Here is a 12,274-nt window from a genome sequence, read left to right on the forward strand (position 1 = left end):
CCTGACTCACCTATTGCTGCTCATTTTCACCCTATGATCACTCGGCTACACAGCTGATGCCTGCTGGATTGTTCACTAACACAGTACCTCAAGCTTACCCTAGTAAAACTGACTATCCTACCGATCCTCGACTTCGGCGATGTCATCTACAAAATGGCTTCCAACACTCTACTCAGCAAACTGGATGCAGTCTATCACAGTGCCATCCGTTTTGTCACTAAAGCACCTTATACTACCCACCACTGCGACTTGTATGCTCTAGTCGGCTGGCCCTCGCTACATATTCGTCGCCAGACCCACTGGCTCCAGGTCATCTACAAGTCTATGCTAGGTAAAGCTCCGCCTTATCTCAGCTCACTGGTCACGATGGCAACACCCATCCGTAGCACGCGCTCCAGCAGGTGTATCTCACTGATCATCCCTAAAGCCAACACCTCATTTGGCCGCCTTTCGTTCCAGTACTCTGCTGCCTGTGACTGGAACGAATTGCAAAAATCGCTGAAGTTGGAGACTTTTATCTCCCTCACCAACTTCAAACATCAGCTATCTGAGCAGCTAACCGATCGCTGCAGCTGTACATAGTCTATTGGTAAATAGCCCACCCTTTTCACCTACCTCATCCCCGTACTGTTTCTATTTATTTACTTTTCTGCTCTTCTGCACACCAATATCTCTACCTGTACATGACCATCTGATCTTTTATCACTCCAGTGTTAATCTGCAAAATTGTAATTATTTGCCTACCTCCTCATGCCTTTTGCACACATTGTATATAGACCCCCCCTTCGTTTTCTACTGTGTTATTGACTTGTTAATTGTTTACTCCATGTGTAACTCTTTGTTGTATGCTCACACTGCTATGCTTTATCTTGGCCAGGTCGCAGTTGCAAATGAGAACTTGTTCTCAACTAGCCTACCTGGTTAAATAAAGGTGAAATAAAATAAAAAATTGTGTTTATCGGTTGGCCACAGCCTCGAACTCAGGTCCTGTGTGTACCTAACTGACCCTCTCTGCCCATTCATTGCCATTTACCCATTGTTGTCTTAGCTCTCCTGATCAACACCCGTGATTGCTTTATGCCTCTCTCTAATGTCAATATGCCTTGTCTACTGCTGTTTCGGTTAGTTATTGTTTTATTTCACTGTAGGGCCCCCAGTCCCACTAAACAAGCCTTAGATCCTTTGTCCCACCCACCACACATGCGGAGAACTGACCTGGCGTAACTTCTTGATGACGGGGCAGTATTTTCCCGTCCGGATGAAATGCATGCCCAAATTCAACTGCCTGCTACTCATCCCCAGAAGATAAGATATGCATATTATTAATAGATTTGGATAGAAAACACTGAAGTTTCTAAAACCGTTTGAATTATGTCTGTGAGTATAACAGAACTTATGTAGGAGGTGAAACCCTGAGGAAAAACCATTCAGATTTTTTACATTTTTAGGTCACTCTTTTCAATGGGTTTTCATTGGGAATCCAGATTTCTCAGGGACCTGCTTGCAGTTCCTACCGCTTCCACTGGATGTCACCAGTCTTTAGAAACTCGTTGACGTTTTTCCTTTGTGGAATGAAGAAGTAGCCCTGTTCAAATCGAGGGTCACTTCAAGTGTACTGTTAGATAGAGGCGCGTGACCAGAAAGGTAGCGTCAGTTTGTTTTCTTCCTGTATTGAACACAGATGATCCCGTCTTCAATTTGATCGATTATTTAATTTAAAAAATACCTAAAGTTGTATTACAAAAGTAGTTTGAAATGTTTTGGCAAAGTTTACAGGTAACTTGATATATTTTGTAGTCACGTTGCGCAAGTTGGAACCGGTGTTTTTCTGGTCAAACGCGCCAAATAAATTGACATTTTGGATATATATCGACGGAATTAATCGAACCAAAGGACCATTTGTGATGTTTATGGGACATATTGTGCCAACAAAAGAAGCTCGTCAAAGGTAAGGCATTATTTATATTCTTATCTCTGCGTTTTGTGTCGCGCCTGCAGGGTTAAAATATGTTTTCTCTCTATTGTTTACGGAGGTGCTACCCTCAGCTAATAGCATCTTATGCTTTAGCCGAAAAGCCTTTTGAAATCTGACATGTTGGCTGGATTCACAACACGTGTAGCTTTAATTTGGTGGCTCTCTGCATTTTCACTGGCTTTTGGCCAGGTGGGACGCTCCCACATATCCCAGAGAGGTTCATTGAAATGCATTCCAGGTGACTACATCATGAAGCTGGTTGAGAGAATGTCAAGGCAAAGGGTGGCTAATTTTGAAGGATCTCAAATATAAAATATATTTTCATTTGTTTAACACTTTTTTGGTTACTACATGATTCCATATGTGTTATTTCATAGTGTTGATGTCTTCAATATTATTCTACAATGTAGAAAATAGTAAAAATAAAGAAACCCTTGAGTGAGTAGGTGTGTCCAAACTTTTGACTGGTACTCTATGTTTTTACCACTTTTTCGTTACAACCCTAATGATACTGGGCCAATTGTGCACCGCCCTATGGGACTTCCAATCACGGCCGGTTGTGATACAGCCTGGAATTGAACCAGGACCTGTAGTGACGCCTCTAGCACTGAGATGCAGTGCTTTAGACCGCTGCCCCACTCTGTCCGTTCCAGGCTTCCACTGCTGCAATTCCCCTAAAGGACTCGGGAGAGGTGAAGGTCGAGACAGGTTCTACTGATTGACAATTTCACTAAAACACATTTACTAGAGGAACAGTGCAGATGCAACGTTTGGTAACAGATTGACGGTAAAATCATCATGTGACCATGTTTTCCAAAAACTCTGTTAAATATTTACTCTGAATTAGGATTCAAAGAATGGGATGTCAGCTATGATATGACCCCTTGAATTTGAAAAAATATATTTTGGTTATTGACCTACAGTTAGTGAAGTGGATCAAAACCGGGGAACAGTTTGACATGAGTCCTTGATCTGTACTACACTGAACACAAATATAAACGCAACATGTAAAGTGTTGGTCCCATGTTTCATGAGCTGAAATAAAAGATCAAGGAAAATGTTCCATACACACAAAAAGCGTATTTCCCCTAAATTGTGTTCACAAATTTGATTCCATCCCTGTTAGTGAGCATTTCTCCTTTGCCAAGAGAATCCAGGTGTGGCATGTCAAGAAGCTGATTAAACAGCCTGATCATTACACAGGTGCACCTTGTGCTGGGGACAATAAAAGGCCACTTTAAAATGTGCAGTTTTGTCACACAACACAATGCCACAGATGTCAACATTTTTGAGGGAGCATGTAATTGGCATGCTGACTGCAGGAATGTCCACCAGAGCTTTTGCCAGACAATCAAATGTTAATTTCTCTACCATAAGCCGCTCCTCCATCCAACTAAATTCTGATTGGCAGGACCTGTCACCCCAGTGGCTTATATGCCCTCCAAGGCCCACCCATGGCTGCACCCCTGCCCAGTCATGAGAAACCCATAGATTAGGGCCTAATTTATTTATTTCAATAAACTGATTTCCTTATATGAACTGTAACTCAGTAAAATCTTAGAAATTGTTGCATGTTGTTTTTATATTTTGGTTCAGCATATATAGAAATGCAAAATTATGAATGCCATTCTCTTCATGGTGATGTATCCTGAATAGGTAGACAACGGTAGATAATGTAATCATGTTTGGGTATTATTCTACACATGGGCCATTATTCTAATGAGCGCCGCCCCCAAACATGACCAAATTTGCTTGGTCCGGACTATGTTTATGTTTCACAAGTTTGGACAGTAGAGCAGAGACAAATAGAGTATAGTATAATTCAGTACAGTAGAGCAACGTACATCACAGAAGAGTAGAGTACAGTAAAGAAGAGTAGAGTATAGTTCAGTACAGAACAGTAGAGTATATTACATTATACTGAACTCTAGTCTACTCATGTGTCCTTTACTGTACTGTACTATATTATATTTTTCTTTACTGTATGGTACTCTAATGTGCTCTACTGTACTGTGCTGTTCTCTACTGCAACTGTGGTTTGACTACTATGATTTCCTATTGTGGCCAAATCAATTACAGTCCTTCTGTTACAGATTTTTTGGTCACTGTGCTAACAATTTGGTATCAGAGTAATGCGTTTCAATCACTTAATAATTAATAAACAAAATTGTTATCAGTAAAAACACTAACTCATTGGTAGGTCTACCTTTGTGTTACTTCTGTGAACACTCATAACCCTCTCTCCTCACGAGGGAGAGAAATTCAAAAATATATCAAAGATATGTGGGTTTTGGGTAACAGAAAGACAAGACAAGGCAGTATTTCTTAAACTTACAGAAGGCAGATTCCTGTTGAACACTGTCCCTTTAACTACCTTATTTTCTCAATAACAGTCTCTCCTTCACTTCATCCCCCTCTCCTCTTCTCCCTAAATCCTCTAGGATTTATTATGCAAACGAAATGTAAATGTTGATATTAGTTTGCAGGGGGCTTCAACATGATTGCATTTTGATGTATTTCTAAGACCGTTTAAGACTTTTTCTTTTACAGATGTAGGATCTTAATTTGATCACTCTTTTGTTGCTGAGAACTTTCCTGCACATCAGGAAAATAAAACATGCAGTGCATTTGAGTTTTGAAAAGTTTGTAATTTCCACTTTGAAATTTCAGACTTGATTTGCCCCAACAAAAAAATGGATCAACCCCAACAAAAATTATAATCCACATAATAAAATTTCCTGATGCTACAGGATAATTTTCCTGCTGTAGCAAACTGGCGCAAGTCAATATTCTACATATGTTTTTTTTTAAACCTTTTTCCATCTGTGTGACCAGAAATCAAAGCCTTTGCTTATTCCTAAATTTTAGGATGAAAAACATATCTATGCCATTTACCAAAAATATGAACTCTTAGCTTTCATTTAACACCACATTCGAAATGCTTCTATAATCTTTACACATAGATGCTCATGGGTCCTTTTACATGGAAATGACTGTATCCATACTAGACCTGTCTATTCACCTGGATGTCCTTCTCCCACAGACTCAGAGGTAAACATGAATGACCTATAGTGCTCAGCAGGGTACAATCCGTTCACTGGCCCGTTCATTGTGGTATGCGGTCTGAGTAGGCTAAAAAGCCATCCAGAAGAGAGAAAAGAGAGGGAGGGAATCAACATTTTTTGGCAGAACATTTTTTTTAACTCCTTGTGGAATCTTCCATCCAACCGTGGCCTTTATCCAATTAATGCCCTGTTCATAGAAAGTCACCAGATGGGGTGGTGTTTTATATTAATGTGAAAAATGAATGTTCATTTTATGGAGCAGCTTCTCCTGTCTTTTCCCTACCTCTTGTTTTCCCCCGTATTCTATCTTGGGGCGGCAGGTATCCTAGTGGTTAGAGCGTTGGGCCAGTAACCGAGAGGTTCCTGGATCGAATCGCTGAGCTGACAAGGTACAAATCTGCTGTTCTGCCCCTGAACAAGGCAGGTAACCCACTGTTCCCCGGTAGACTGTCATTGTAGAGAAGAATTTGTTCTTAACTGACTCAACTATTTAATTAAGGGGACCCTCACTTTCCAGGGAGGATAACTGTGCCTGTGTACACAGTCAGACTCAAGTAGAGTGTTATGCCCAGCACTGGCAGTAGCTGCTGGCATCCATGCGTTCTAATGAAGACATGCCTGACTGAAAAATGAAGGCACGAGTCAACATGATGCAATGCATTCAGTTGAGCATGAACCATCAAAACACTTCTAGCTATTTCGAGGTAGTTTATCCTATTATAAAATAGTAACATTTAAGTAAACAATCCTATTTTGTGTCGAGGCATATTGTTTACAACGTATTTACAAACTAATAGGAACATTTTAAAATGGAAAACCTTGTTTTATTGTTCATAGGTAGGTTTGCTGAACGCTTGAGCTAAATGTGGCCATCCTCATAAAGTTTGTTGTTTGACCAATACAAACCAGAAAAAAGTAGAACATATTTATTACCACTTGTCTTAGCTGCAAGACATGTGTAGCTATTGTGTTCATATACTATGGTATCCTCTTCCATAAAAGAAAATGGACTCAGAATACTTGAAAAGGGGTATGGGAACATGTACTTAGAAGGATTAGCTGAGGTGGCCGAGTATCGCCCCATGGACCCCATCGAGTTTCTTGCACAGTGGATTTACAACTATAAAGAAACCATGGACCATGAGAAGAGAGCGAGTAATGTTCTTTAAATGGCTTGTTCAGTTTATTGCCAGTGGGGGGCAGCCTTTACCCAAATGTTGTCAAGACAATTTCACTGTTCCACTGCGACAATGTTTATATTAGGCTGGACACATGACATTTTTAAAAACGCTTCTTTTCAACTAAAAACTAGTCCATTGCATCCGCCGTGGAGTCCAGTTTCGTAATATTACCGTATGTCCCAGCTGCTTTCCGTAAATCTGAAGTAATCGCGAAAGAACAGGCCTTATTTTAAGGAGATTTTTCACCCTGCCAGATCATATTAGTTATGTTGAGCACCGTTCCTATTCACCGCCCAAGTTCTGGGTCACAGCGCCTGTTTCGCCAATGCTGCCAATGAGACCTGCCCACGTAAAACTAGTAGGCTTGCCTCAGGTAACTGATTATTGGCAAGGTCGATTCCTTGGTGAGCATGCACATTGGTCGCCTTAGTACACGTTGTAATGGACCGCGGCGGTAGCGATAATTTATAGCAATCAACCGTAAACATTTTCTGGTCATGGTTAACCATATTTGTTTTCAGAAAATTGTGTAAACCTAAACGAAAAGCATGTCCCTGTTCTCTTTTTCAAGAAATTGCCGATTCACTAAAGAAATTACCTTTTTATTTTGACGATTTGTTGTTTCTAAATGGCTGCTGATTAAATTGGTATGCGTCGAAATCTGTTCGTTCGTATGCATCGAATTGAGCGAATGCTGCGCAGGTTCACTGAGTTGCAAACTAAATATGTTTAGCTCATTGATTTGTAGATCTATCGCAGTTGCTACCTCAGATTATGAGCCGACAAGTGTCGCGATTGAGTCATGTAGTACCCACAGCAGGCCACAGGAAGGAGCAAGAGAGCAATAAACCCATTCTGTTTTTTTTGTTGCCTTAAACCCTAAACCTATTTAGCCCCAACAATAGGTATAACCTATTTTTAGCCTTAACACTAATTCTTGGGTAGGGTAACCTAGAACACTTTTAGAAACTATTTTAGTAATAATATTATGTTAGTAAATACCATTATAGTAATAAATAGCATTGTGATGGTCATTTTTTAAATCAAGACCTATGTAAGTATTTTGCTGTTGTTATTAGTTATTTTATTATATTTATTATTGCAAGGCAGAATGTTTTATTTTTAAATGTAGTTTGAATTGGGTGACCTAGTAACCTCTATGTGAAAGTCCCGCAATTGGCCGGGATAGGTGGGGCAGGTTTGAGAATGATCACAGGAATTCATAAGAACAATACACTTTATTTCACAGCTGCCTTACTAATGTCTTTATGTGAATTAATAACTTTTAATTGCTAAATATTTCCAATAGATTGCAGTTAAAGACAAACGAAGCATCAGTTATAGGCTATAGCGGCAATATGATTGACATAAAATAACAAACAACCAAAGACTACATGTCCCATGATTTTCTAAAATGGTTACTCATTCATTTAAAGATATATATATCCTACTCATTCAAGCATGAGACCACTAATTACATCTCAGAAGATCTGTTTTGGCCGGGGTTCAATAACCACTATTGTTTTGTTTTGTTTTTTTTCTCTCCCAAAAGCAACACAGGACTAATACGAGATATTTTGCTTTGCTGAGCAGTTCGTTTTCAGAGTGTGCTGCCTGCCTGCCATGCATGAGAATTAGACCTGTGAAAAATGAAAAGTGAAGTTATTGCTAGTCAAACCACAAATTGTACAACACAAAAAAGGCAAATGGTAAGCTGGTTAAATAAAAGACTGAGCTTTTAAGACATCCCTATTTCCCCAACATAATGTCAATGTCTGTATTTCGCCAAATAACTCAAAATGGATGTATTTTAATGTTTTGAAGTTCAACACCATTTAATTCAGGATAATCTATTATTTCTAATGATGTCAGGGGATACATTTTGTTGTGCCATTTTGGAGAAATTGAATTCTAAGCATCACTCCAGTCAGAAGAGGCTCTGCGAAGGTTCGTTTCAATTCATTTGCTATGGCCCCGCACTAGTGTTCCAGCTCAACCAACGTTCTTTGACCATTTTTCAGCCTTGGGTGAATTTTGACTCATTCTATTGTCCACCCTATTTATATTTCTGAGCCTATACTGTCATACAATATTTGTAGGTAAAGGGACTATAAAATGCTTGACTATACAATGCTAAGTATTGTGTTATTATTGATATTATACAGTTGAAGTCGGAAGTTTACATACACTTTAGCCAAATACATGTAAACTCAGTTTTTCACAGTTCCTGACATTTAATCCAGGTAAAAATTCCCTTCCCTGTTTTAGGTCAGTTAGAATCACTACTTTATTTTAAGAATGTGAAATGTCAGAATAATAGTAGAGAGAATTATTTATTTCAGCTTTTATTTCTTTCATCACATTCCCAGTGGGTCAGAAGTTTACATACACTCAATTAGTATTTGGTAGCATTGCCTTTCAATTGTTTAACTTGGGTCAAACATTTCAGGTAGCCTTCCACAAGCTTCCCACAATAAGTTGGGTGAATTTTGGCCCATTCCTCCTGACAGAGCTGATGTAACTGAGTCAGGTTTGTAGGCCTCCTTGCTCGCACACGCTTTTTCAGTTCTGCCCAAACATTTTCTATAGAATTTAGGTCAGGTCTTTGTGATGGCCACTCCAATACCTTGACTTTGTTGTCCTTAAGCCATTTTGCCACAACTTTGGAAGTATGCTTGGGGTCATTGTCCATTTGGAAGACCCATTTGCGACCAATATTTAACTTCCTGACTGATATCTTGAGATGTTGCTTCAATATATCCACCTAATTTTCCTGCCTCATGATGTCATCTATTTTGTGAAGTGCACCAGTCCCTCCCACAGCAAAGAAACCCCACAACATGATGCTGCCACCCCCATGCTTCACGGTTGGGATGGTGTTCTTCGGCTTGCAAGCCTCCCCCTTTTTCCTCTAAACATAACGATGGTCATTATGGCCAAACAATTCTATTTTTGTTTCATCAGACCAGAAGACATTTCTCCAAAATGTTTCATCTTTGTCCCCATGTGCAGTTGCAAACCGTAGTCTGGCTTTTTTATGGCAGTTTTGGAGCAGTGGCTTCTTCCTTGCTGAGCGGCCTTTCAGGTTATGTCGATATAGGACTCGTTTTACCTTGGATATAGATACTTTTGTACCTTTTTCCTCCAGCATCTTATACAAGGTCCTTTGCTGTTGTTTTGGGATTGATTTGCACTTTTCGCACCAAAGTACGTTCATCTCTAGGAGACAGAACGCGTCTCCTTCTTGAGCGGTATGATGGCTGCGTGGTCCCATGGTGTTTATACTTGCGTACTATTGTTTGTACAGATGAACGTTTTACCTTCAGGCGTTTGGAAATTGCTCCCAAGGATGAACCAGACTTGTGGAGGTCTACATTTTTTTCCTGAGGTCTTGGCTGATTTGTTTTTTGTTTCCCATGATGTCAAGCATCATTTCTGGAATTGTCCAAGCTGTTTAAAGGCACAGTCAACCTCATGCATGTAACTTCTGACCCACCGGAATTGTGATACAGTGAATTATAAGTGAAATAATCTGTCTGTAAACAATTGTTGGAAAAATTCCGTGTGTCATGCACAAAGTAGATGTCCTAACCAACTTGCCAAAACTATAGTTTGTTAACAAGAAATGTGTGGAGTGGTTGAAAAACGAGTTTTAATGACTCCAACCTAAGTTTATGTAGACTTCCGTCTTCAACTGTACATCTCTGATTAATTCTGAAAAAGGCCATTCAGCAGCAACTGGAGCAGGAGCATCAGAAAGCCATGGATGAGGCTGTGCACCAGAGGCAGATGGAGGACAAATATATGATCACAAGGGAGGTCCCAGAAGAACCCAGTGTACCAAATGTATGTATGTAGTGTGTGTGTGTGTATGCATACGATTTAAAGCCCTTGAGGGTTAAACTTATTTTTATATCTTTACGGAAAGTTCAAGAACTACCTGTAACCCCTCCACCAACTCCAGTTGTTTCAGGAAAACCCAACAAATTCAACTTTCCAAAGCCTGCTGCAGTGGATGAGAGCAATGATGGGCTATGGTTTTTGTAGAATTTTAAGACTTCCTCAGTTCCCCAGATATAACATTTTAATGTTTGGGTTAAAAACATTTGACATATGGAATTGTTTTAAGATGCTCATACTATGGATCATTTAGCTATTCATTTTAGAATTTTAAGGGTTTGAAGTGTTTGTCCTATATCTAGTAGATCTAGGAAAGCTCAGGAAATATATATAATATAATACAGTTGAAGACGGAAGTTTACATACACCTTAGCCAACTACATTTAAACTCAGTTTTTCACAATTCCTGACATTTAATCATAGTAAAAAGTCTCTGTCTTAGGTCAGTTAGGATCACCACTATTTTAAGAATGTGAAATGTTCAAAGCTGTCAAGGCAAAGAAAGGGAGGTTATTTGAATAATATAAAATATTAAATACATTTTGAGTTGTTTAACACTTTTTTGGTAACTACATGATTCCATATGTGTTATTTCATAGTTTTGATGACTTTTGACTGGTACTGTATATATATACTTAAATTATACTTTTTTTAACACATATTTAACCCCTTTTTTGGGTCGGCACAAAACCACCTTCAAGGTACCGGTTACCTTTAGACTAGTCCTGTGACACTTGTGGTTGTAGAGCAAAATGGAGAACACCATCGTGAGAGTCTCCCTTTTCCATAGAGTGGTCATAATAGTTTTGTATGCCAAACCGTTCGGAACACTACCGATGTTTTCTGAGAAGACAGATTTTCGGGATGTCTCATGGTCTGGCAAACACCGCTGTAGCTCTGCCACCTTCCACTGCAGATGTGGAAGTGCGACACTGGCGGATCTGGTGGATTGAGACGCATCCAATGCAAAAAAAAAGGATATCTGTAGTTTCAACTGACAGATTTTGATGGGTATTTTTGTTACGTTACTTAGATTGAAGCACCGGTGCGTCAATTGACTCTAGGGGGTTAATAATCCCGTCAACATATCAGCAGATATTTCAAGAGGAACCTAAAGGGTCTGGTCAGACCACTTGGGTCATATCACCAGGTGTCATGGAGAAATCAGAGCTACCCAGCACCTTCAACTATGAAAATGAGCAGGTCACTGAAGAAATTCTAGACAAAGATAACACAGAACAGGAGGTCACATCTTAACTGATCACAAGAATACTCTGCAAAAACCTTGGTGCCTTTGGTGGTTTCTATATTATCCTATCTTTCGCACCTCTCTGTATCATTTAAGGGCTTTTCTGGTTCTAACCTGTGTTGATGGTGACTGCTTCTGCACATTCTTTAAAGGCTTGCCCTCTCCCTAAGGTTAAGAAATAAGGTTTGGAAAGGCTAGATATGCAGGCTAGAGCTGAGAGCGGAGAAATCTATAGATATGGATGAATTTCTGCAATGATTATAATGTTGTTTTGTATCACAAACTGGTCACCAGGTGAATTATACACCTGAACCTGCTGATTTTACCCAATTAGAAGCCGAGTCAATCTCAGTACCAGAGAATGATGATGTCAAACTGGACGAGACTCACTCTGAGAGGGGACAAACTGAGGATCCACAAGATAAACACAAACCTCTTTCTCCTGACCATCAGGGCCAAGAAAATGTGATGGCTTTATACCCAACAAACATGAGGGAAATTAGAAATAACATATAGGAATGTGTACCAGACGAGAGAGGGAAGGATACAAGACAGAAGGGATACATTGGACAGACAGAGAAAGTTAACAGATTACTGAAAAAATGATAGCCAGTGGGAGACAGTCAATGTTGTTTTCAGGACTGAATGATAGAAAATAGAGTAGAAGCAAGAATACAAGAAGCAGGAAAGAGAAGAGTAATCAATCAGAAAAACACATCTTCTTTTTAGATTTTTGGCCAGTTGGAAAACACTTTTATCAAACATTTAGAGGACTGCTGTCAGAAAAGAAACACCAGCAAATGAAGGAGGATAAGGGCATTCAGTGAACTGAACCAAGACATTTCTTTCCAACAAACATTTTCAGCAGTTGATTGAGGAACCTGACACACCTGAAACTAGTGAA

This window comes from Oncorhynchus kisutch, linkage group LG25, assembly GCF_002021735.2.
Source record: "Oncorhynchus kisutch isolate 150728-3 linkage group LG25, Okis_V2, whole genome shotgun sequence".
NCBI lineage: Eukaryota > Metazoa > Chordata > Actinopteri > Salmoniformes > Salmonidae > Oncorhynchus > Oncorhynchus kisutch.